We start from the raw sequence: 27,251 nt of genomic DNA, 5'->3' as shown, positions 1-27,251 counted from the left end.
AGCAGCGGGGAAGTGTGCGAGGCCATGCAAGATTTATTTGAACAGTCGAAGAGATTTGATCAATAAACTGAATACTGAAAATTCTCAGTTAACCAATGTAAACGACAAAAAATTTTTATATTAGTCATTTATTGCTCATTCAGTAGAAACTACTACATCCAAAATTTTCTGAAGAATTATTTACAAAAAAAAACTATATTTCTGGTATTCATTTTTTCGCAAGTCTTTGAATATATGTATTCCTTTTTCAGTTCAGCCACCCCATTCTTGGCCAATCTGCTAGGGTGGGTGTGAGTCAAAAATTTAGGATCTACATCTACATCTACAAATTATCTACTACTTTCAAAACCACGACACCCTTCCAATCCCCAAGAGTGGGTATGTGCTATATTCTTTATTGCGCAAACAACCTAAGTTGCTCGTTTTTTTTTTTTTTTTTGGTGTCCTGGCGCACCTTACCATGAAGGATTGGCCGTAAAACTGATGTTACCTTACTTTAGAGATAACATTGTTTTGGGAACCGAATTCGTTTAGAAGTCTCCATTTGGCTGGGCTGCCGATAAAGAAAATTTCTTTGTCGTTCTCCATTCGATCGCCCTTGTCACAATATCGACTTTTCTAAGAAAACATTACCACGTAACCTGTCATTTCGCAAGTTCGTACCCACAACCACAAGTGCATTGTGGAAGAGTTTCACCTAGAAAAACATATCTGCTTTTACGCACGTTCAGTCATAAAATCATGGATGAATTATTATAGTATGAACACAAATTGAATAACGTGATGCTCAATATTCTCCTACGGGCCTAAGTGGTCTCCAAGTGTGTGTATCTGCAGCTCTTTTCGGTGATTAGGTTCGTACGATTGATTAAAAAAATTCGGACTGCAACCTCCACACAGCGCGATATAATTATGAAGAATGTCATAGTCGAGGGCTCCGGAAATTTTGACCATGCGGTGTTCTTTAACGAGCACTACATCTGAGCACACGGATCTCTACCATTTCCGTGTCTATCAAAAATGCCGTCGCTGTGGCCATGATTGGATCCTGCCAACTTCATTTGAGCAGTCAAATGTCATAACCACAAGACCACCATCATGAGTGGTATAGTCTTCTTATTTTAGCGGAATAGCACTATGTTACCCCAGCTATAAATGAAGCAGGCACCAGTGCTGCCTTAACCTATATCTCTCAACGCGTCTCTCAACAGTGTGAATATATCTCCCAACAGTGTGATTTCTGCAAACACGAACAAGGCATCGCAGAGGTTTGTTCCTTCCTAATTGCAAAGCATTATCGTCGATATCAAAGTCTTCCGTTATCAAAGCCTCTAGCGATTGTGATCCCACTCCCTCAGTGACTTGAAGACGACTGTCACGGAACGAAACGATTGCTGACTGAGAGAGATAACACAATTGAAAGCTACCAGGCATTTCCCACCACTCGTTCATCAGGATTTGCGGCATTACACATAAATACTTACTGCTTGTATTACGCTTTAAACACTCCTCATTTTTATTTATTAGAATAATTAGCCGAATCAATCAATTTCACCTACAAAAAGTATGACTGTTTCTACACGATACATTGCCTTTTTGTACGAGAAGTTACCGATACAATTACTCCACTAAAGCACTCGTGTGATAACGAAAAAAAAGAAGCAAGGTAAACAAAAGCTAAGCTAGACATGTCTTGTCAGGACAAAAGGTCCCACAGTTCCATACCACCATCTTTGTTTTGCAACTGCATCGTTTTTGCAATCGCTTGATGCAAAAACAATATGAAGCTTCTCAATTCGCCGCCTTCAGAGGTACCGTTTGGCCGCTTGAGCGCACATTGATCGGTGTGTAAATGCGTTAAAACTAAATGATCGAACGTCTTACATTATAGATTCTTACGCGAGAATAACTTGCTTACGCAAGCAGGACCATTCGTCTAAAATCGGCATGGTTCATCCACTCTCATTGAAAATAAATAGGAAAGCGACGTGAAGGTCGCTTGCAGCTTCGCAATAATCCTCGATGTATTGAACATTTTCACGAGACAATCGAAGCGTCAATGAAAAATCATGGCGGTCAGCGCAAAAAGCTCAGGAAACACAAAAAACCAAGCGCTGTTTATCAATTGAAAGTTTATCGGTAAAAATATGGCATATATACACAGAAATGAAGACACAATCTTATCACCCACGACCAAGCATCTAATCACGCTTGCCGTATACACAAAACCTCAGCTTCAGTTGGAGCTATTTAAAGCTGCCTTATGCGCTTGTATTTCGCTTTTATTAATTTGAAATGCTTCAGCAATTTCACACATTCGCTGGTGCTTATGCCGCATCACTACAGTCCTTTTCTTCAACTCAGTTGCGAAACCCACCCTTCCGGCATTGAATAAGCAGAGGGGTAGACGGTGCACCATTCAGAGAGCTGGCGTAGTCCTTTAGATGGAGGTTCAGATATTATGCCTGCAGCTCAATGTAAGCACCACAAGGCGATGTAGATAGGAAGTAGACCACTCCGCTCGCACAGTTGGTGAAACACGTATAAGGCGTTATAGAGCACATTGCATCCCTGGCAATTGTCCATCCTTTTTTATGATTTTGTTGCAAGTCCTGCAGTTTACTGAATAACTTCAGTGACTGAAGATAGGCTAACAGCTAGCAAGTTTCCTTTGCATGTCCACCGTGATGAATGATGGAATCGCCCCAAGAAAATACCACCATTTTAACTGTTATTGAAACGATTCTGAAGGGTTTTCAAGCAATTGACACGCGCCTCTTTTTGTTGTCAATAAGTCTTCGATTTTTGTTATACTTGATACCCTTATAAGAAACATAAGAACAATGTGTCTTAAGCGCTATATTTGCAGATAACGTCATGCGCACAGACAAATATTTGCCATAGACCAAAGGAGCTTGCACTTCTTTTCCCCTTCCCAGTTCACCTCACTTTCAAGAGTTGGTTGATCGATTGATACGTAGGGTGTAACGTCTCAAAACCACCATATGATTAGAAGAGACACTGTAGTGAAGGGATCTGGAAATTTTGACCACGTGGGGCTCTTTAACGTGCACCCAAATCTGAGCACGTGGGCCTACAGCACTTTCGCCTCCATCGAAAATGCAGTCGCCGCAGCCGGGATTTGATCCCGCGACGTGCGGGTCAGCAGCTTAGTACCTTAGACGCTATACCACTGCGGCGAGACTCACCTCACCTTTATTGCTCCTCATATACGCCGTGAAGGGACATCTCTTTAGGCGACATTCTACTGAAAATAGATCACCAAGAATGATAAATGTTCACCACGCAGTGATAATCTTGCACAGATAATCAACAAGTCTCTCTGTAGTGCCCCCATACAGTTCGTATGAATTGTTGTTCTTGTTTAAGTTTATGACTATACAAGCGATAAGCAATCTATACGCAACTCAAGCAAAATTGCCTATAATTATTCAATTGAGTAATGTGTCCCCTGTGGTGCATCCAAAATGTTCAGAGCCGCTTCAGAAGTGAGTTTTGGTGAAATCCCTCATGAAAATGAATTTTGAGAGTCTAATGTGCAGCTAATGCAAACCTAATGAGTCACTAGACTCACATAAGACCTGCAAAGTCTAATGTCTCATAGCATCAGGTGTGCAATAGAGACTCAGATGACAACAAACACCAGAATTTCTGATGATCAAAGTACGCAGTCTTTCCACTGTGTGTCCTAATGTCAAAACACATCACAATAAAAAAATTTCGTTAACCATTTAGAGCCAACAAACACTCAATTTCTTACTATTATATGTAATAATCGCGGGAGTTCTAGATCCCAACACCACTATATGATAATGAAGAACGCCGTAGCGGAGTGATTCAGAAATTTCGACGATCTGTGATTTCTTAACGTGCCCCTGAGTCTAATTCAATCACTTGCTGATCTCGACATTCACGTACATGTCGTCTTTTGGAAATCTAAAACACTAAACAGTTTGTGTTTCCATAGATTTTTCGACCATGTTTCAGTAAATATAACATCGACATGAAGGAGATGTCTTCGTACACATGCTTAAGTGTAAATCAGCTAGACCATAATATTAACAATAATAATAATAATAATAATAATAATAATAATAATAATAATAATAATAATAATAATAATAATAATAATAATAATAATAATAATAATAATAATAATAATCCAGGGTCTCTTATGCATCAATTCACGTAAGACAACTCGAACGCGATAGCCATCTCTTTCTTTTTTCCAATCAATTGATGTGTTCATCCTGCCCCCCTTCGAAAACTTTCTGCAACTAATGTGGTTATGCATTGCCTCCACGGTTAATGACACCGTTTTGCGTAGCCAATCAGCCAGCCAGCCTTTGGACAAGCTATGATGGGATTGTGTGCGATGACTTTATCATGTGGTGCCACATGACTTTATCATGTAGCACCACATGACTTTATCATGTAGCACCACATGACTTGTAGCACCACATGACTTTATCATGTGGTGCTACAATGACACGTCATCTCGTGGTGATTCCTTTTTGCATGCATCTATCGTTCTCTACATTGCAGGATGCGAGACGCTGCCAACGGTCAAATTTTACTTTTAATGAGGCATCTAAGGCTGGCGATTTCATTAGTAATCAATGATTTAATATTTACTTATTCATATAGCGTGCCCAGAAAAAAATTATAAGGTTGAACATGTGCATCTAAAAACAACAACAATAACGATTATTATTATTATTATTATTATTATTATTATTATTATTATTATTATTATTATTATTATTATTATTATTATTATTATTATTATTGATAAGATATTTGTGCCAGAAGCGTGATGTGGAGGCAAACTTTACTGGGGCATTCAGGGGTGCTTCCCACCACCTTGCGCGTATAAATTTCGAATATGTATTTAAATCTAACAAGCATAGCGTCAATCGCTTACACTGAAGCGGTACCCCGAACAGTTGTATAGACGTGCCAATTTGCCATTTGCATGGAGGGGGATGGTTGTATTAGCCGATCAGTGGACACCGATGATTGATTTGTGGGGTTTAACATCCCAAAACCACGTTATGATTACGAGAGACGCCGTAGTGTAGGGCTCCATAAATTTCAACCACCTGTGGTTCTTTAACCAAATCTGAGTTCACGGGCCAACAACATTTCCGCCTCCTTCGAAAATGAAGCCGCCACAGCCGGGATTCGATCCCGCGACCTGCGGGTTTGCAGCCGAGCACCTTAGCCTCAAGACCACCACGGTGGGTCTCAGTGGACACCGAGGGCAGCACAGGAGATAAACTCATCGTATCGTTGTAGTGAGCATATGAAAGCGTATTTAAACATCAGTCATACTTTTACAACAAAGATATGGCTGGGAGCGGCAGCTGCCAAATGTGTGCCCCTCTCCCACCTCAACGACACCATTAGGTGGTGGAGAGCGAAGGCGTGATGGAGAGGAAGAGAGAAGTTTTAATGCGCATTCATACCTCTCACCCTGCCACTGTTTTGCTGTCAAAACGCTAGCTGTCACGTAGAGACAGCGGCGTGGATAAAAAAACAGAAAAAACAAGGGAGGGTAAGGAGAGGAATCCCTCGTTGATCTCTGGGAAGGATGGGGGGGAGCAGGCGAATAGTCATTTTTCTCTATGTATACCACGCCAAAAAAAATCGCCCGAAAGGCGCGGGGAGGGGGAGGGCAGAAAGGGGTAACGGACTCGGTGTGCCAACCTCTAGCTACGCCACCACAGAACACCACTGCCTAGAGACGTAAAGGAACGGACACCCGGTCAGATACCTTTCTTCTCTGTAGAGCAGGAATGCATGCCATTCATTCTTTTCTGCACACGAACAAAGCCACTGCTGCAAAAGCATTGCCCTTGAGATCTGTACTTATTGGCATTGTGTTGCAAAGACTCAGAGATGGCCATTGCTGATGACATGTTGTGAAACCTTTTTTGTTATACAAAACAAAATACAAACAACTGCATAACTACACATATTGCAAACTAATAATATAAGAAGGCTTCATTTGGCTTGAAAAGTTATAAATACACTTGATTGTTATTTTGAAATATTTATATAGTGACTCGATAGTGCTGCCACCTGCACACTTATTTTGGTTAGGCTTGTAAATGGGCAGTTGCAACAGGCATCGTTGTACTGCGGGCTCACCACCAGCTTCACGCAAGAACATGTGCAGCAAGTCCGCGGTTACATATTTGCCGTGTTGATAGATATTGCGTGAATTGTATACTGATCCTCCTTTGGATTTGATCTACGAGATAGTTTCCGCGTGTCGGGAAGTTCTGCTGCTTTCATCGAGCACAACTCGCCGTACGTTGCCTGCTCCAAACAGCCACAACGGACGCGCGCCTTCATGTCCGCTCTGAAAGTGATTTCTTCCTCCATTTATCGATTACTCGTGTTGTTCGCGTGATAAAATGTCGAGTGTGCTTCCGAAGACAATGCTCGACCCCTTGTGTGACAAGCAGTGACTGATGTTATTTATGTGAGAGCGTGAGCTTTTTGACGGGCGACTGAAGAGTGCACAGCCTATGCCAAATTTTCGGTAAGTTGAAGAAAGTCGCTGAACTACGTAACTGGGTTACTTCATTGCGTGACAAATGGTATGCAGGAAGTGATGGCCGGGGCAGCTTGTTGGCACAGCGGGGATGACAAACCAGACACCCGAAAGAAAGATATGTTTTGAGGTGGCTTATTTTATATCACCGTAAGAAACAGTCGCTGTGTGCGTTGATTGTTTTAGATTCGCGGTGCACTACGTGATCTATCGTTCGGCTATGCAAGCCTCTTGTCGGGCTGTCATTCCTTGGGTGTTTACTGCACGTGATTATCCTTTGATCCCTTGTCGCCCTGTAAAAGTGTCTGCTTTTAAACATACTGGTGCCGCGAGAGCAGTTCACGTTCACCCAACTCGATAGTTTGTGTGCTTTTACGCGCAAAACAATCAAACGACTGGGCACGTAGATCGAAAAACGCACAGCCCTGTCAAGCACACACGAATGATGTTTTCCTGGCTGTGCTCCAAATCTTTGTGCCAGAAATCCATGTAATTTCTCTATGGTTAGAATTTCACTCTAGCTACCTCACAAGCTACCTCACAAGAGAGCTACCTTCAAGTATACGTATTTCAGTATTCTACACTATATGCTGAAACTAAGAGTACACTCCTACCGCTGCATTGAAGATATGTTGATATCGAGTGTTAGTAGACGAATATGGGAATTCAATTTAGTTAATTAAGCTAACACATGACACCCTTTGTTGCAATATTTGCGTGAACTTTTGTTAGCTATATAAATCTTTGTTTTCTCCTTGAAGCATACCAGGTGCTTCAAGTTGTATTTCCGTGCTTTCTTTTTTACATCAGTGTTGTACTGATATTGCCTACTTGCTTGTGTGACTAGGATGTATAACCTATGTGTATAATTCAGGGATTTAGTATTTCATTTCATTTCATTTCATTTATTGAAGCCTTAAGGGCCCGGAGGCATTACATAAGGCGGTGGCAAGCATTATATGACGGACTCTCAATCACACAAACGCCGAAAAAGGAAGAAAAGACGAAGAAATGGATAAAGAACATTTCTAAAAAAGGAATCAAGCAAGAAGAAGAAAACTACTTCTGTAGACTGGAAATAAAACAACAACATACATAGGTGATCAGCATCTTAATGCATGAGTCACTAAAAGTTGATTACTAACATGGTTCAACTAGGAATTCATTTCACTTAAGGTAAGATGCATTGTTATTTTTTCGCGAAAAGTTGGGTGGTCGGTGGAAGAAACAATACTGTCGGGGAGGGTATTCAACAGGGTTATTGCATGGGGGAAAAAGCATCTTTCATTGATGATGTGCGGCACTGCAAGTGTGCGATTGGCTTGCTGTGGTTGAGGCGCGGCGAGATTCGGGGCGGGGGTTCAAGTCGAGGGTGCCTGGCAAGTGGGGGATAATATAAAGAGTGAAGCAAGCAGAGACGCGAGATTATTCGACGTGATTGGAGACATGGAAGGTCAAGTGTGCGTTTGAGTTCAGTGATGCTAAATTTACGCGAGTTGTTTGACGTTATGAAGCGAGCAGCGCGATTCTGGATGGATTCTAATTCGTAGGTGAGATATGCTTGTGAGGGGTGCCAGATAGATGAAGCGTATTCCAGTTTAGACCGAACGTTAATCTGATATGCAAGTTTTTTAATAGTGGGTGAATTAGAAGCAATAGTAAATTAGAAGCAAAAAGATCTTATTCTTTTGTTTCCAGATGTTGACAGAGAGTTTCAGAAAATTAATAATTTTGCGAAGGGCTTATGTAATAAAAGAAATCCTACAGATAGCTTGTGTAAACAAAAGTCAAACTACATGGTAATTTGCTTCAGATTACCAACAGTTTGTTTTCTGAATAGCTTACATTTATGATGTAATACAATATATAAGGGTCGTTCTTACACACGCCATGTGTGCATAAACCATGCACTCTTTGCAAATATTGTTTTCATCATTTAGATCACCCACACACATGTGCATGCTCTGCATAGTGTTATTACGTACTTTTGTGAATGCGAAACATTCATTGGTACTCTGTCATTTGTCAGCAAGAAGGGGCTAGTCCAATATGGCCTGTTTTGATTGTGCCATGATCCCTTTATTCAAAAATTTACCTTTTAATGTATGAGTATACCGGGTCCCGCGCCACGGGTTGAGAGTCCTCCAGGCAGAGTAAGCTTCACCACTGGGGTGACGCGTCACAGCCCCTCGAAGCCCGCCTGCACCCTGTTTAGCTACCGACGGGTAGCCGGCTGGCACTGGAGATTGAGCCCCGCACCTCCCGTAGCTGAAGCGGACGCGTTCGTGCAATGCAACAGCTACGGTTAATGTATCAGTATACACTTTGCTAAGACATGTTTGTTACTCGCTATCTGTGTGTGAAACGTTTGTTGTGTGTGAACGTTTGTTGTGTGTAACGTTTGTTGTGTGTGAAAGTAATATTATGTGATAACTTTTTGTATGTATCAGCGATGGCAGCTGTTCATGGTCCGGACACAGAGGACAGGTTGCGGTGTGCAATTGGAGTGGTCTTCCTGCAAGCCCTAACGAGACTTATTAAGTGGTAGGCAATTCTTTTTGTTACCACAGAGTGATATTTCGGACACTTAGTACCTATTTAGGTATAGCGTACACTGTCTTTTAGCTTAGGTGTGGGAAGCCTATGTCCTGCACTTCAGTGCAGTATTCCTTGGACATGGAACATGCATCATTTGGTTTGTAATCCTTGAACATGGAATGTGCCCGGAGCCAACGTTGTGACACTTGGAGGCGTCGTGATAATGGGAACAGATGTTCCTTGTCACTGCTGTCTTGAGCAAGGCAAGAGTTCTTGTTAAAGGGTTGCGCAAGGAAAAACATTCAGCATTGTTTGTTAAACAATAGGTAATATTTAGCTCAATATAACACAAGAATGAGACCGGTGCACTTTATACAAATTGGGTTATTGATACGGAAGCGCAAAAATTTACGGCATGATGCTTACCATGTATTTTTCAGTGCTTCGGTTGCAATTAAAAATTTTATATGAAGTTGGGGCACGTGCCGCGTCCTCTCTCATGGTCTTTGTGTTACATTGTGCTAAATATCACATATGGTGGAAAGTTGACTGCAGCGACATTCCCTCTTATAGGATTTGTCGGTCTTTTCAAGTTTCCTTCATGAACATCTATTTTGTTTGGACTGTCATTAAATTGTGTGCAGTGAAATCTTACTTATAATCATGTTTTGCTTATTGTCGTGATGATTGCTTTTACCTTAAATTTTTTAGTGGAAATAAAAGATTTTTTTAACGAAGTTCCTTTTTTACAAGTGCAAGTGTCATTCATTTTATGTGCTTTTTAAATGGACTGCGAACAACATTGAAGTTTAAAAATTTAATGATTACAAATAAGCACACTTTTGCTATGTGCACATTCTGCCGCGAGAATTCGGCGAATTCGTGTTGAAGGAAGTCACGGGGGTTGTTGTTTCAGCTCGTTTTCGAATTTTCACGTGCATGAGCAGATTTGTGGTATTTTTTAGGTTGTAGTGCAATCTTGTTTTAAGTAACATTGTGCAACATGCAAGTACTTACTCCTTTAAAACAAAGGCTTCTCAGATAATCCTTATGCCTGAGAGTTTGATCTTCTGAATTAGGGACAGCTTTTCTTGAGAGGCAGCACATACTCATGTTTCATCACAATGTTTGAAACATGTTTCCACTACAACCTATGACAATACCATGAATGTGTTTATGCAACACTGCTCACAAGACATGTAGGCCTATCATACAGAGAAGTGTAATCTGTGTGACAGTGCCTTGAATAGCCTTGTCGGACTGCAAAGTTAAATTGTTGAATGAATTCATGCTCTTTTGGAAGTACAGTACTCACGGATTGAAACAGGGCACTTGGAGCGTGTGGCCGACGGTACATGTGCCGCCACTCATGGGTGCGCGCAGAACCAATGTGTTGCGTTGTGGTATAGGGCGATACGGGGAAGACCTATGGAGCATGGCTACTCCTTCCGATTGCCAAATTGTCGGCCTGTAGTTCACCACGTGTACACTACCAGGGCAGCGCTGCGACGCTCGCACACATTCGCATGTCTACCAAACTGGCTCGCCGCTGCGCACCACTTTTATTGCCACGCCAGCAGACGACTCTCTCGTTCTGCGTGCTTAGGCAATGCAGTACGTATGATGTGCAAGTAAGACGCAGGATTCAGTTAGTAGATTGCGCCTTGTGTGCATTTGTAGACATGATAAACATCTGCACAAAAGCATGAAAAGTTTACTTCGTGGTTTCTGTCTCGAACAGAAAGAAAATGTGTGGCATGCTTTCCTTCTCGCAACATTGAAATAACATCATGTATTAGTATCGTTAGGACAAACTGCGGCCTATTGTTGAATAAAAATGTGAGAAGCTCGCTCCTTATTCTGTAGCCAACAGCTCTACAAATGCGTGCCACGCAAAATAGCCACACTATTCACTGCTTGGGGCAAGACAAAAAAGTACTTGGTTATTGTTTTATTGCTGCACGGAAACAGGTCCATGGCTGGTGCTTTTCTTTTTCGTTGTGACAAAAAAGCTTTGAAAACCTTTTTATGCTTTTGTGCAGCAATTTATTATGTCAACGAGCGCATTTCAGGCGCAACATCTTAGCGGTATCCAATTACTTACTTGCGCAGCCTACGTGCCCTATCGTCGAAGGGCGCCGAAGAGAGCGTTGTCTGCTAGCGTCACTAATGGTTCGCACAGTCCCCATCGATTCGAGCTCCATGCATGCAAAAATGCGCGAGCCTTGCTGCGTCACGCTGGCAGTGTGCACTTTGTGAACTAAATGCCAACTCTTTAGCGACCGGAAGGAGTAAGGCTGCTTTTTAGCTGTTTTTGCCCTCATTCTATACAACAGTGCAACGTCCTGGTTCTGCGAGCACCCATGAGCAGCGGCACATGCATTGGCGGCCATGCGCTATGAATGTCATGTTTTAATCCGTGAGTGCTGTACATATATGTGGACCATACTGGGCATGTTGGTACATACTTGGGAGGAAACAGGAGTGCAAGCAAATACATGGGCTGCTGCATCCATTATTCTTTCTGTGTCGGCGTCTTAGCTCATGACGTTGTTCACTCCTGAGTGTACATTTCATTTCCTCGCTGAGCTCCTACATACACTCTGAATTGTATTATCTCTGTGACGTAAGGGTTCAGGCGATATTTTTGGCATCTGCATGGTCTAAACTAGTCATGGGTTCAACACTGTGATGTGCTATTTCCTTAAATACTTGAGTAACACAAGTGTTTGGTCGGGTTGGTAATTCATCGCCTAGAAACTTTTGTAAGGTACGGCAAAATATCCATAGAGTAAAGAGAGTCGTGTTGTCGCCCTTTTGATTGTGCATGTTTTTTCTGCTGTTTAAAGTTTTCTTTAGAAAGAGTTCCTATCCTTGTCCTATCAAAACGTTCAGTAATTGCCAACACATCCCAGTGTAGATTCTTGTGCCTATAATGACCAGCGATCAATTCAATAATTTACAATACTGGCGAGTGAACATGGGCAATTGTGCACTCTAAGGCGTGGAGCTAGGTAAAAATATTTCCTTTTTTATAAAGCTTTTGTCACCTCTTCAAGGTACCTAAATAATGTATTTTTAGCTATAATAATATGCAAAAATAATCAAGGTTACAAAAATGTTTCGCTTCCTTCCTCCAATCTGTTGCTTGTAGAAAGATGTGTGGAAACTACCTGTAACATGTCACAGCATGCATATCTGTGTATTATACTGTAGGTAACAAAAAGCATAATTTTTTATTTGTTTTCACTAGAGTTGTGCAGCTGTATCACCTAGACGTAGCTCTACATTTCATGTGCCTGTTGCTCAATTTCATCTCGCACATAGGCGTGCGCATAAAAGTGGGGGCAGCCCCTCTACCCCCCAACTTGGTAACTAAGACGGGGGCTACAAAATTGGAAGCTTACTTAACTAAGTAAGGGGGAGTGCCGTGGTGAACCTCCCTGCCACCAAAGTGTAGGAAAACCCTGCACACGCCTATGACTTTGCACATCTGAGCATGCGCCCTCAATAGTTCTCAGTTAAAGAAGAGGGATTTTATTGTGGAAGCTTCGTGTAAAACAAAGTTGTGGAATATAGACCCACTGTTGCATGCCGTAGTCATACATTGGGTGCCATTGGCATCATGAAAGGAGGTTATTCTGCAATATTGCCTTAGAGAAGCTGATTCAGCTGATTCCTCTGTTCATGATAGCTGGCTTCTCTCCAATTACTGATCAATCGGCAGCCCTCTGAACTGATGTATAGTGGTTAGTTTTTTTTTCAACGCAGCATTAAGTCAAGGCTTTGTGGTTCGACAATGAATCCAGAGAGATTATTTAATATAACTGATAAATGTGTATCACTATTTAAAAAAGGCATAACTCATCAATTGTAATGTCTATTCATGTGCTGCGCTAAAACTATGCTTCAGTGCCTTCTAAGTTTTTCTGTTCTCTCTTGCAGGTTTTAAATACAGCAGCGGAGCGATCACGACGGTGCTACAAAAGACCCTATCATCAGTATAAAGTCGAAAATTAAATACAAATGCAGTTATTCCAGGAAATGTCTCATTTGGTGTTTCTTTGTTTGTTTGTACTTATGAAACAGGACGTTTGCAAGAATTGTAATGAAGGACGAACTAGCTCCATTTATTGTCTTATCCGAACTGAATTGCTTGACAATGTAATGTGTGTTTCCAAATGCAGGCATTATATACTTGCAGCATTATTTATAGGCTTCGAAAGATTCTGACGTGTAAAAAAATATGATCTGTTCGTTAGAGGAAGTGGTCTGATGGTATTTCCTTTACAATCCTGTTATTTGTGCACACTTTCATATTAATAATAGAAGCAATTGATTGATCTGCTTTCCAGCAAATGTTCTGTTGATGGCATAGGACCTTAGTCTACAACGCGACGTTTGATGTCAACCTAATGCATATGCTCGATAGCACTTCACTAGGCAATGGCCATCAGAAACTCAGATGTCAGGACTCTATAGACTAATGGTAGCCAATGGTCATCAGAAACTCTCATGTCGGGCCTCTATAGACTTAGGCTAGACTATAGTCATCAGAAACTGTAATGTCATAACTCTATAGACCTACGCTAGACTATAGTCATCAGAAATTCTAATTTCATAACTCTATAGACTAACGGTGGCCAATTACTACTAGACTCACATTAGGTACGCATTAGGAAAGCGCATTAGACTGACATTAGACAGTTTAAAGATTGTGATGTCGAATGACATTAGCCTGTTTATAAAAGTACATTAATTTTTTAATAAGGGATGGCGCTAAACTCATCACATTCATACATTAATGCATAGGCTTCGATACTTTGCGCCAATAAAACAACTATGTATTACCTAGAGTACAGTGTTTCATGGAATTTAGTATTATGCAAATTTCAATATTGTCATGCAGTATGATATTGTCAAACATTGTTTTCGCTTGTTAAAACTTTGAGAGAGACAAATGTGTAGTTTTTGCTGAGAGGCTGAAACCAGCCTCTCGAATGTTTTACTCAACATAGTACTGTTTTCGGCTAAGTAAGTCGTTCAACGCGTGATATGCAACAGAACTACCACTCAAAATATGCAACAGAATTAACGCCCAAATTAAGGTAATTAAATACCTATTCGCTGTCATAATGCCTAAATTTAACAAAAATTCAACATCTCCTGCTTTCGGCTGCCCACTCGTCAAAAAAGCTAGGAAAGACACGTTTTGCACACAAATGCCTGCGAAAAAACTCGAGACAAAAGGTATTGTTTTATTTCTCAGCAAACTGGGCAGCAGTCAGTTACGCTTCTTTTTCAGGCTACAGTCAAAGTGCAGTAAGCTCACAGTGCTTGCAGTTACACGTGACGTAAATCGCCATCGCTGTCTAGTCTATGTTAGATAAATTCATAAAAAATCTGCCGCAGAAAATTGAAGTCGTTCTCCTCAAAATACGTTCAACTGATGCTTCGCTTACACAACGATGCTTTTCATTACCAAGAAAATATTCGTATATCACCTCTTGATTTGTTTGGTACCAATGCTTGTAAAGAATTTTTTTTGCTTCGGAAAACCAAGGCGCATCCATGCAATTGACAGTACCTATATGAATGAAAATGAGCCGAATTATTCGAAGAAGTTTTCGTTGCTTCAATGAAGTGGTAACACACCGTCCCGTCTGTCCGGAATATGCTCTACCACACAAGAAGATAATTTTGTACAAACACGGTAATCATATGACGCATACATTTAGGAGTTCTGTTCGTCCTAAATTTCAAATTTCTTATTGCACCGAAAGACCTGGTTAACAAAGGGGCACATCCTACAAAACTTGTTTTTGGCAGAAATCAAAACGTTCATGACCCTTGCACCTCACTGCATTTATGTTTTAAAATGATGCATTCCTTATCTCGTGTGTGTGTTCTTCTTAGCGCTGATTAGCGCTTGGAGGAGGAGCTTCGGCAAGCGGAGCTCGCCCACCGTCGAAGCGGCACTGATATGACATCAATAAGCCGCTGCCACGGATTTGTGAGAATAAGCTTGCTGTACCTTAGAACCAGCATTTGGTGCTTAATAAAGAACCCCAGGTCGTCGGAACTTCTAGAGCCCTTCACTATGGTGCCTCTGATGATCATATGGTGGTTTTGTGACGTTAAACCTTGCTGTTCATTATTATTATTATTATTATTATTATTATTATTATTATTATTATTTACCGAGCAACCAGGTACTTGCTGTTCTGAAGTTGCTGTTTCGTGTTCATCACGTACAAATATTTTGAATGACTTAAGTCTCATTTGCAACGCCCAGCGAACGGCACGGCCATAAGACTGACTCGGTCACACGTGACGCATTAGAACAAGTGAGCAACCAAAGGAGTGGTGGTAACAACTTTATTATAATTCTGGCGATATCGTGGCCTGGGCCTTGACCATCCCCGAGCCGCGCCGGAGACTGCCTCCTCACGAGTTCGTGGGCTTGCTGGATGGCCCGAAGTTCATCCTGGAGTTAGGAGTCGCGCAGCGCAGCACTCCACCGAGCCACAGCATCATTGGGAGAGACTGCATTTTCTTCTTCTAAAGCGGCACATTCCCAGAGCACTGTATTAGCACTGTATTGAATTTCATGGCGGCTGATGATGTGTCTAATTTGGACTATCTTGAAAGGTCCTTTGATGAATTTCAGGTCCTTTACAACACTGACTGCAGCACTGATAAGCTATGGCATTTCTTTTCAATTGTTGTAGGGAGGTGCATAGACAGCTATGTACCCAGGATTAGAAAACGCATTTGTAAAACCAATCCCTGGATTACCAGAAAAATCATTCACACAAAAAGAAAACTAAAACGGAAACAAAAATCTTGTGCAAAAAATTGTACCCCTGAAGGAACAGCTTGCATTTCTTCAATGAGACAAGAACTGAAACGTCTGATCAAACAATCCAGGGATCGGTTCTTCAATGTGACATTGACGAAATACTTGAAGGAAGCCCCCTCAAGGTTTTGGCGCTTTATAACTACCCCAGCAAGCTCCCCGAGGCCACCTGAAATAACTCAACAACGTGTTGATGATTTCAATTCTTTTTTTGCTTCTGTGTTTACTCATGATAATGGCATTTTGCCCGAGTTTTCTACGTCATCATTGCAGCGGCCGATCGATGATGTGGTAATTAGCGAAGAGGGTGTCCTAAATCTTTTACTTAATATAAATACAAGAAAAATCCCCGGCCCTGATGGTATACCGAATGAATTTCTGTACAGATACGCTGAATGGGTGGCTCGCTTCCTTACAAAAATATTTCAGTCGTCCCTGCGCAGTGGCTCTTTTCCACTAGCGTGGAAGCGGGCTAAAATTACCCCTGTTCACAAAAGTGGCTCCTCACGGGACGAGCGCAACTACCGTCCTATTTCGCTTATCAGTACATGTTCAAAGATACTCGAGCACATTATTAACAAACACCTGATGTCCTATCTTGATACGCACAATCTATTATTTTCGAAGCAGCATGGCTTCTGCCGAGGCTTATCTACAACTACACAGTTAATCGAATTTGTTCATTATCTTTCAAAAACTATCAATTTGCGTGGTCAAACTGATGTGGTATATTTGGATTTCGCAAAGGCATTTGATAAAGTGTCGCACTCAAAGCTCCTGTTTAAAAATTGACAAAACGTTTCAAAATAACAACTTGACAAAATGGTTTTCATCCTATCTCAGCTGCCGGCAGCAGTTTGTTCAAATAAAAAATAAACAGTCTAGAGCAGTTTCAGTTATTTCTGGAGTTCCCCAGGGGAGCGTGCTGGGTCCCCTTTTATTTTTGTTATATATAAATGACCTACCAAACCGGGTTACGGTCCTGATAAGGTTGTTTGCCGACGACTGTGTTGTTTACAGCAGAATCGAGACTGAACATGACCAAGTTAATCTAAACAACAATCTTCAAAGAATAAAGGATTGGTGCGATGAATGGCAAATGAGTTTGAACACAGAAAAAACAGTGTTTATGACTATAACTAGAAAGAAAGCACCTCTAGATTACAACTACCAGATTGGCAATGCTTTCCTTAAGCGTGTACAAAACTATAAATATCTTGGGTTATGGTTCACGCCCGACCTCCTGTGGAACACTCATATTGATAATGTATGCTCCAGGGCTACCAAGGCACTGTATAGCCTTAGACGTAACCTTTATACCGCCCCATCTGATATAAAGTGTCTTGCTTACAAAACCCTTGTCAGACCTATTATCGAATATTCTAAAATTGTCTGGGACCCTTACACAAAGACAAACTGCAATAAAATAGCAAAAATACAGCGACTTGGTGCGAGATTTATTTTTAATAAATATCGCCGACATCATTCTCCTACTGAACTTTGTAAAAAAGCTGGACTGGATAGTCTTGAACTTAGGATGAGGATTGAGCGTCTGAAATTCCTCTTCCAGTTAATTCATAATCATTTTAAACTAAACTATTCAGATTGCTTCCAGGTCAACACACAAGAACACTCCAGACATCGCCATAATATGTACATACCACCCCTAGTCCCACGTAACGATTGCTTTAAGTTTAGTTACTTTCCACGTGCTATTGAAGATTGGAATATGCTGCCAGAGCCTATAATTGGTTGTTCCTCGCTTACATCATTTGAACAGAATCTAAAACGTTTATTTTCTGAATAACAGTGGTGTGCGTGTGTACCTTTTGTTGGTTGTAGGAGACTGTAGTAGTTGTCTTTCAAATCTTCAGCGCGGTGCAAAAGTGCCGCCTCTAATGCGTCATGTGCTGTTTTGCGCGTATGTATTGCATTGCATGTGTGTTCCATTTCTTGTTATGTATAACTTCGAGTTGCTGCTCACAATAAGACCGAGAAATTATCTCGAGACCTGTACGGTACTTCTTCTTCGCAAATAATTGTCTGTACCTCCACCCTGTAACGGCCCACTTCTGGGCTAACAGTATAAATAAATGAAATGAAATGAGAATGCGCCTAAGCAATATGTGAGACCAGCCTCATAGCTTGCAAGTATAATCTCGATAGATATCTGGATATATCCTCTTGAAATTAATGGGGTCGGTGAAGGTCTAGCTCGTAATTGCTTCCAGTTTATTGATTCGGATCAGTCGTATTTAGGGGTTGGTGGTAGATAAATACGCTGAGAAGTTGGTGACGTCACAGTATCGGGTCATTTCATCCCTCTCCATCCAGTCGTCTGCGGTGTGTTCATCCCTTGAAGATCAGAGACTACGCAAAAGGCAGAATGTCGCTAGAGTGCTGTGGAATTCGCCAGGAACTGCTAGCAAGTGCAGTTCCACATTGCTGTTTATAACGCACTTCCAACATATAGAGGTGCGTTGAATTCTATTTGTTTCCACTCAGTTAACCCGCCCGGACGTAATACTAAGAAGCAGGTGCACTGGGTAGCCCGTAATATGACGTACGTCATGACCGTGGTTAGCCAGGCTCGCAGTGAGGTGGCCATGTGAAAATAGTCAAGAGTTACACGAAAGGTCTTCTTTTCGGGTATCGTGAAGAAGTTGAAGATGAGCTCACTTACCAAATCAAGGTGAAAGCGCTGAGACGTTTTGGTATCCGTGCGAGTGACTTTGTGTGACCATAAAAGGTTACTTTAAATAGTTCGTTACAGTGGTTAGCGTGCCTAATTGGATTGTGTTTAAGAGAAACTAAAACAGAACACCGACTTGGTTTATATTGATAAATTGCACTCTGAGAACTGTAATGTCTTAAGGGTCACTATATTAAATTCGATATTCGCGGAAAAAATCAAGCTTGAAGTTTGACTTTCAAATCTGGCGTCGAAATTTGCACGCGTTACTGAAGAAAGTTCAAAATATGTTTCTCGTACTTTTTCCACATCGTCCTGATTATATTTTCCGGAACTTCGTATGCTACAACAATGGCACTCTTATATGACTATATACTTCAATTTTATTGATTAAAAAGTATGTAGGACCCAGTAGACACCTTCATAATTTTTGACGCCAGTGTCCAATGCGAAAATCTAGATGTGACATCTTCAATCGCATTTTCTTTTGGTGCAGTTTCTCGCTTACGAAACGCCGTGTCTTGGTAAGAGTTGTGTTCTCGGTTTTTTTTAATTATAATTTAAGCATGCGCAAAATAATCGTTTTGCTCTTTGTGTCCCTTTAGTATGATCAAAGAATTCATACGCGCTCCTTTATTTCTCTAACCACACTACCCACGCTAACATCGGTGTTTTTTCACACTAGTCTAGTCAGTGACCGCATCTCTGTCATCACCAAAAAAGTTTGTTTTGTACTTTCAATGAAACTTTCCCACTACCGTCTGCCCAGAGAAATAACTTCTGCCCCCACCCTCACCTCGTTCACCCTGAAAAAAATTTAGAAAACGCCAGGTTAGCCCAATCAGACTGCAAATCTGTTTGTATCGTACACCTCAGTTCATTTATATGATTGAACCTGGCCCGTCACAGTCGTGTCTCGAGTGTATAAGCCACACGCTCTTTTGGCCACAGGATTTGGCTGTGTCGAGTCCTAAACACCTCTCTACCCATCGATGAGCAGCAATAAGGTAAGAATTCCTAAGACAGACAGACAGACAGACAGACAGACAGACAGACAGAGAGACAGACGGACAGACAGACAGACAGACAGACAGACAGACAGACAGACAGACAGACAGACAGACAGACAGACAGACAGACAGACAGACAGACCGACAAAGAACTTCATTGGGTCCCGAGAAACGCTACTTTTTTAGAGCAACGTCGCGGGCCGCTCCAACGTAGGAACGGAGAGGCCTAGCTTCACCGCCGTATCGTGGGCTCTCTGGACAGTCCGGAGTTATGGTAGCAACTTAACTTCGTAAGGCTGAGTCCCAATCTTCTTCTGTGAGCCAACTTAGGCCCCGTAACGAGGGGCACTGCCAGAGCATATGTGCTAAGTCACTAACCTCACCACAATCAGGACAAGTACAGTCTAAAGACTCTATAATCATGCCTAGCACTCTAATAGCGTCCACTCTCGGAATGGGGTGCCACTTCCGGTGTGAAGTATAATGTCTACCTCTGATAAAGGCTTCCAGTGTTTTCGCCTGGCTCCTTTTCTTCTGAGCCAATTCCTAAGAGCAGCAATTTCCACACTTAAGTCTGTCCAGAGGGCCCACGACATCGCAGTGGGTCTTCGACTGCTATTCACTCTAAGGGCAACGCCCGCCCACAACTTGGTCTTCGAGGGGCCTATGGCTCTCTAGATTTGAGTTCGTCAATATTCAAATAATTCTGTTACCAATCATATCCCACCTCAACTAACTCTGTAATTATCTCTTTTTTATTTAAACTTTTTAAATATATTTGTTTATTTCATACAAACACACGCTAATAAGAGCGTGAAGCATGTCCACGAGGTAAGGCAAAAAAGACTAGACGTGTCCTGACGAGGCCTTAATCCGGGATTTACATGTCCGCCAGCAGGAACGAAACCAGTGAAAATGTGTGGTTCATGAAAAAAAAAACTACACTGCTGATTACACAACATACAATTTCCTTGAAGTGCGTCTTGAACTCATAATAGAGAAAATGGGATTATGTCTCCTTCTGCCTAGCACTATGTGTTGTTCTATGTACGTTTTCAAGTCGATGATAGCGCTCATTCGGTAGGCTGTGTCTCATATGAAAAGTGCAGAGCAAACATCGTATAGTCTACCCTATTGAACTCTGCAGAATAACGAACGTGAAATCTCGACGTACACTGACACTTTGACGTGGCATAATATATATATATATATATATATATATATATATATATATATATATATATATATATATATATATATATATATATATAAACATAATTGCATTTGCATTTCTTTTCTCAGCGCTATTGGCATTCACGTGACACTGGCACCCTTCACCGATGTGAAAGGCATCATCAATGCAAATGACAAGTGCCACGCGCGCCTGCTTCGATTATATGCTTGATTTCAGACTGCGGTGTCCCAGGAACCATTGCTTTTTTTTTGCTTTGCTTGAGCAAGAGCGACCACTTGCCGCAAGTTCACCTAAATTTATTTTCAGGCATTCAGTGTTCATCACGACGGGAACTAAATAGGACAGCTTCCTGGCAGTCACCTGCACTAAAGAGTACAGTTTAAGTGAAGGCTACAGCATCACCAAGAAAATGTACAGCCCCGCCGCGGTGGTCTAGTGGCTAAGGTACTCGGCTGCTGACCCGCAGGTCGCGGGTGCAAATCCCGGCTGTGGCGGCTGCATTTTCGATGGAGGCGGAACTGTTGTAGGCCCGTGCGCTCAGATTTTGGTGCACGTTAAAGAACACCAGGTGGTCAAAATTTCAGGAGCCCTCCACTACGGCGTCTTTCATAATCATATGGTTGTTTTGGGACGTTAAACCACACACATCAATCAATCAATCAAAAAAATGTACAGTGCAGGGCAATCGAAGCGCAATACTTTGGGCGCGTGGTGTTAAGAGTGACGATGGCAACTGGGGTGTTTGTGATCTATGGTGATTACAACCTGGGGGGAGCCTTTATGTTTGGTGTCGGGGGAGAACTGCTTGGCATACTTTCAAGCAGGGCGCAGAAACAAAATAATTTAAATGCTTCAAGGAAAGCGTAGTCTCTCTCACGCACGCACTTATCACATTCAAATTCGGGAGATGACAAGAGTCAGTTTGCGCGCTGCGCGGCTGCGTTACAAAAGAGGCGTGCTACTGACACATGACTCAGGAAGCATTGACAGTTGCTTGAACGTGTCTTATGTACACTTGTGCACTCAGTTCTCGCGTCTTTCTGTTTGAACAGTGGACTTTAAGTGTCGTGCTGTGATAGTTCTTAGTCCGTGCCCTTCCCGTGTATGATGATTTCGTGCGTGCTTTATCATTGAAGTGTGCGCTCCGAGTTTCGACCTGCTTGCTGTTTCTAACGTGACCTTGCAATTTGTTGCTGTTCCTATAGAATCCCTAATAAACGCTGAACTACCTCTGTAACCCTTTCGTGTTATACTGATTCCTTTACAGAGAGATCAGCCACTTTTCTTCTCTTTATTACCACGCCACTGCCACACGTCTGTTTGGAAATGTAGTCAAAATAACGTTGATGACGCATCCTGTTATCAAAATTCACAGTAAATTACGTAATATGGCAGTAATAGTCCGTCATACAACCTCACAAGCGTGCCTTGCCAGTGGGTGTCAGAACATGTGTTGAGTCTGATGACCATAACGGCTTCGTAGTTTTAGGCTGGTGGTGGTGCTAGAAAACCATTATTTATATATTTACAGTCAGATGCACAGATGGGGCGTGTCTGAAGAACCTGCCGTGCACAAACGCAAGGAGAGATTTCCAATCTTGTATCCCTGTAACTGTCGCTCATTACAATATGTTCACACGTTACTGGATGTGTTGCCTGAAGACCACGGAGTGGGTGCATGGCGAGTTCAAAAAAATTTCAAAGGTATAATTTCTCATGATTTGAAAATGCTACCCATTTTTCAGAATCAGCCATATGCGAAAACCTCAGTGGCACAAGTCACTTCAGATTTTGTTGGTTGCATTTCAGTATTCCACAATTTAAATCTTTTCATTAACATCAACGAAAAGTATGCAGAAAGTGGTTGGAGTACGCACTATAAGAAGGAGATCAGTATACATCAGCACTATCTGTCTGTTTCTAGTTCATATGATATTCAGGAACTAGAGATTGATGTTCCAGTCCTGAAACGTGCAATTTTGCAATTTCCAAGTATCATAGATCTAATCCGAAAACCAAGAAAAACATTAGGAGCCTTTGACAAAAAATGACTTTTTAAAGATAGTTTTTTTGTTTTGCAGCAAGCAATGGTGGCTGCTTGCTATCATCAAGATAGGGTACCGTAGAGTATACAATGAAACTGCCGTTCCATATTTTTCTGTGGTCACAGATGTATCATACTTTATCTAGCAACAATCTTCAGATATTATTTTATACCAATAAACTTGGCTTCATCTGAAAAAAATTTGATTGAAAAATTATAAATGTTTTCGCCTATTTAGAAATACACAAGGAGCAGGAGTAGCATTTTCTATAGAATACAAATTATGTCATAGAGCGAACGTTGTTTTCCGGACAATACCTTCTGACCACGAAATTCTAGTAGTAGAACTTGTAGTTCGAGGCTGCGCGCCACTTACTTTTGTGAACAGCTTTTTAACGACTGGCATGAATGAGGGAAGTATTCTGGACTACATTCAGAGTGTCTGTAAACCTGCTGCATTCTTCATGTGTGACCTTATTTCACATCATGTAAGATGTGTATGTCCTACAGGCGCATTAGGTAAATTTCTGTGGAATCAGATACATTATAAATATGTATAAATAACTATACAAGTCTAAATTATGATGCAGCTACATGTATTCGAATGGATGATGAATTTGTGTTATCAGTGACTAATACAGCCACTAATAGTGATTACTTCCCACTTGAATTTGACTCTAAATACTCCTTGGTCTCAATGGGTTATTATATTCTCTCTTTTAAGAATTATGCAAAATTTATGCAAATTTATGCAAAATTTATGCAAAATTATGCAAAGTTTACTGTCAGCTTTGGCCTGTTTAAAAACTCTGTAACTAACATAAAGACATGGATTTTGGTTCGGTGCTAAAACGCTTTGAGAAAAACGCCCAATTCTCTCTAAACTCTGTAGAAAAGAAACCTGTGAGTGCCCGGCGGAATTCTCATTGTGAACGAGAGTGCAGGCGCAGAAAGGCTATGTGAAAAAAAAACATTGACCAGTGCCCAACTGATTAAAGCAAATAGGAGCAATTATGCCAGTATCGCCATTCAAGACTAAACATACGATTCGCCCTCAATGCCGATGCTGTTCCCCTCGCATAGGGGGATGAGGATGAGCGAGCGTCGATAAGTAGCCACGAAGCGAAGTGTCCAGATTGACGGCTGATAACACAGAGATAAACAGTGTCGTTACTGATGGCACATTCAAAGAGAACGGTAGATGCGCTGTTTGGCGCGTCGCTCTTGCTTTCACCTGCTAAATTAGCCAGACTTCATCACTTTACGTTGATTACCGGTGGCTGGCTTTCGAACATGTTAAAGTGGCAAGGCACTACGTGCAAGAAGGACTCGAATATGCCCATTAGACTCAATCGGCCTTTTGCTCTGGTTACGAAAATAGTTGTTTTAATTTTCATATTTGCAGTCCTGATTATTGTTTGTACATATCTGTAGATGTCTTTTTCTCTACAGTAAAGGAACTGCTGCGAATAGCATGAAGAATATTCCTGTACTTTATTCCTCCTGTGTGTACCCTGTAAGTGGGCTTACCAGCCTTATCATGTTTGCCTGATTTCTTCATCACACCTTACACAAAGCCACCAATAATTCACTACACATTGCAAATACAACAAGTTTAAAGCGAGCGTTGGTGTGTGTTCTGTAAGCCACGTAGTTCCTGCACAACGGCAATAATTAAGAAAAAAAACGTAGTGAGACCTCAACGGTGCGTTTTTCGTTACTTCTTGCATACACTTTCATCAATATTACTGCTAATGAAGAATATACAGATAGCTCCTAGAGCTATTGAGTTTCATTTTTTTTTTCAAAACGTTTGGGTCAGACACTCGCGTGTCTGAAGAGAAATGTCATTATGTATTGCCCGCCCATTTTATATTGGCACGAATGTCCGTATACTGCGTGTCCTTTTAGAATTTTATAACGTTGCTTTTTTAGAGGTGCTAATATTAGGCTTGAAACTCAAACAATCCTAAATAATAATGTCTATCTGCTATACTTCATTTGTATCTGTTAATGTTTTCATAAAACGTTCCATATATTTTCGCATGCTTGCAGACTTCATTGAGCATGACTCTCTGCTTGATATTCTTAGGCTGCGCTTGGTTGTACATAAGTATTCTGAGATACACAAACAATGTATATCGAACTTATGGATTCCGCGCATTACCAACAACTGCACACTCGTCGGGTCACATTGCATGATATTTTGTTTTATCCAAACTGTTTTGTTTCTTTGATCTTTTTTTCCCGCTAAACTTTCTTCTGCTTGATCATAGCAATATAATCAAGAAGAGAGAAAAGTGTGAAAGAAGCAACAACAAAAGAACGTAAGTACTTTTTTTTTGACGGAGGAGATCGCCTAGCAAATGTATGCTTCGTCGTATTCTGTTACGGTAGCGAATATCTACCGAGGAGGCAGCACAGGAATATACGGTGAATGTAGCGCATCGAAAGTTTTGCATTATGCTTCTTTTCAGTTTTTCAAGTCTTTCGCGCCATGTTCGAAGTGATGCGGTGTACGAGCTGCATCGAAACGCGTGAAAGCACCGACGCTTGTAGTAAAACTTGAAGCACTCGCAGGACGACAATAATAAATCAGGTAATCCACTGGCTCGTGCTAAGAATTCAGCGCATCACGACACTAGCGAGTGCTCTTGAGATTATGCCCGCCTGTCTCAGTGCCACTGTGTAACCCAGCTGCTGCCGAGGTGCTCGCAAACAGCTCCGCAGCAAACGGGCATCGTCACTTTCAAAATAAATGCTGCGGGGAAAGCTCGAGTCATAGAGCAATGTCGAAGAAGCAAGACACGTTCTGCATGGACGCCATGCTGACCCACAAACTTGACTCAAGGACTGATTCAATATAGCCCCTCGCTGTCTTGACTATGCCAAGAAAAACTCTCAAGATTTCTTGGAGTTAGGGTGCACATCAAGTGAAGCCGATTTGGTGAATCGAAAAACAGCCCTCAAAGGTCGTTTTGAGCGAAGGGTTGAATCGAGTAGCGTTTGTGAATACGAGTGTGAGTTCCGAGAGCGTTGAAAGACTTCAGTACATCTCTGTGCTTCGACGTACCGTATTGGCGACGGAAAGAATAGTGGAGGAGCGAGCGTTGCATGAAAGAAATAAAAAGTGAAGACAAACTGGTTAGGCAATCTCACTGCTTGGAACGTTCTGTAGCCGTTTCGCTGCTTGCTTTCATGCTGCCTAATGAACATGCTTTTTCATTTTTTTCCTCTCTGTGAGTGCGGTTCGTTTCTTTCGGGATCAGTTTGACATGGACGACCATTCTCAGAGAGCGCCATGACAGGCACTCGTTTCATCGGATGACGGACAGGCGGCACGTGTCTGTGGTTCCATTATTTAATTTTCTTTGTTTTCTCGTATAAGCCAAAGCTCTCGGTACTGACACTGACATTCTTGCCACAGTGTAACTCTTTCTTTTTCGTTGTAGCCTAATCAATGAAGTCGCATTGAAGTCACTTCGTCCTAGTTTGCCATGAGCTGTCATCGCCGCAGCAGCGTAACGTAACACATTAATATTGAATTTCTCTCGCTTTCTATTTTCAACGTAAAAACCGGTTTGTCATCATGACAGTTCTGCAAGTAAGCTCAACGTCTCATCACTCATCAGTTTATATCGATTGTTTCCTGAGTTATGACTCCTATTGGTAAATAAAATGGTGTTTGTTATTCTTCATATTCTTTCATCTTCACAAGCAACTTAACAAAAAAGAGAGATTGACATATCTGCCCTAATGCAACCATAGGAAACTGCGCATATTCACCGTCAATCTGTCCTTTGTCGCAAGTTTTATGAGCGGGATACACAGTAAAACTTGTGGGCTTCATTACCGCGTATGAGCCACAAGTATCCCACTAAATATACGTGGTAAACTGAAAATCGAGGCAATCTTTAGCTCTGAAAACAGTTGCGTACTACACAAATGTGAGCCGCCTATCAGAGAGCTTTCATCATTGTGGGGTCTCTCCTGCGTCTTCTCTCGATGCCAATAAAGTTGTCATCATCATCAGCAGCAGCAGCATACATGTGCATCTTTCACAAAAATATGGTAAATCCTCCTGTTTTCCGCTAAAAAAGAAAAGGGTACAGTTATCTCAACAAATGAGGCTGTGCAAGAATTCATTGTGCAGTCGAAGTGGTTTACTCAATAACCTCAATTCCACAAGGTTCTCAGTTAGCCAATGTAGACTACTGAAAAATGTTCTTTGATATCAATTATTTATTGCTCCTTCAGTAAAAACGAATTCATGAAAGTTTTTTGTCACGAATTATTTACAAAAAACAATATTGCTGTAAATATTCTTCTC

The 27,251-nt window shown here is 41.5% G+C and overlaps 1 long non-coding RNA gene across 1 annotated transcript; it reads left to right on the top strand.

The window, feature by feature from the left end:
• The first annotated feature begins 6,170 nt into the window (after positions 1-6,170).
• Positions 6,171-18,016, top strand: LOC119169463 (uncharacterized). Its single transcript, XR_005109617.2, has 3 exons — positions 6,171-6,571; positions 9,034-9,127; positions 13,067-18,016. It is a non-coding gene; the product is annotated as an uncharacterized LOC119169463 (long non-coding RNA).
• The last annotated feature ends 9,235 nt before the right edge of the window (positions 18,017-27,251 follow it).

Source organism: Rhipicephalus microplus, chromosome 2, assembly GCF_043290135.1.
Source record: "Rhipicephalus microplus isolate Deutch F79 chromosome 2, USDA_Rmic, whole genome shotgun sequence".
NCBI lineage: Eukaryota > Metazoa > Arthropoda > Arachnida > Ixodida > Ixodidae > Rhipicephalus > Rhipicephalus microplus.
Note: the sequence above shows the minus strand (reverse complement) of the source record. Positions and strands in the feature narration are given on the sequence as shown.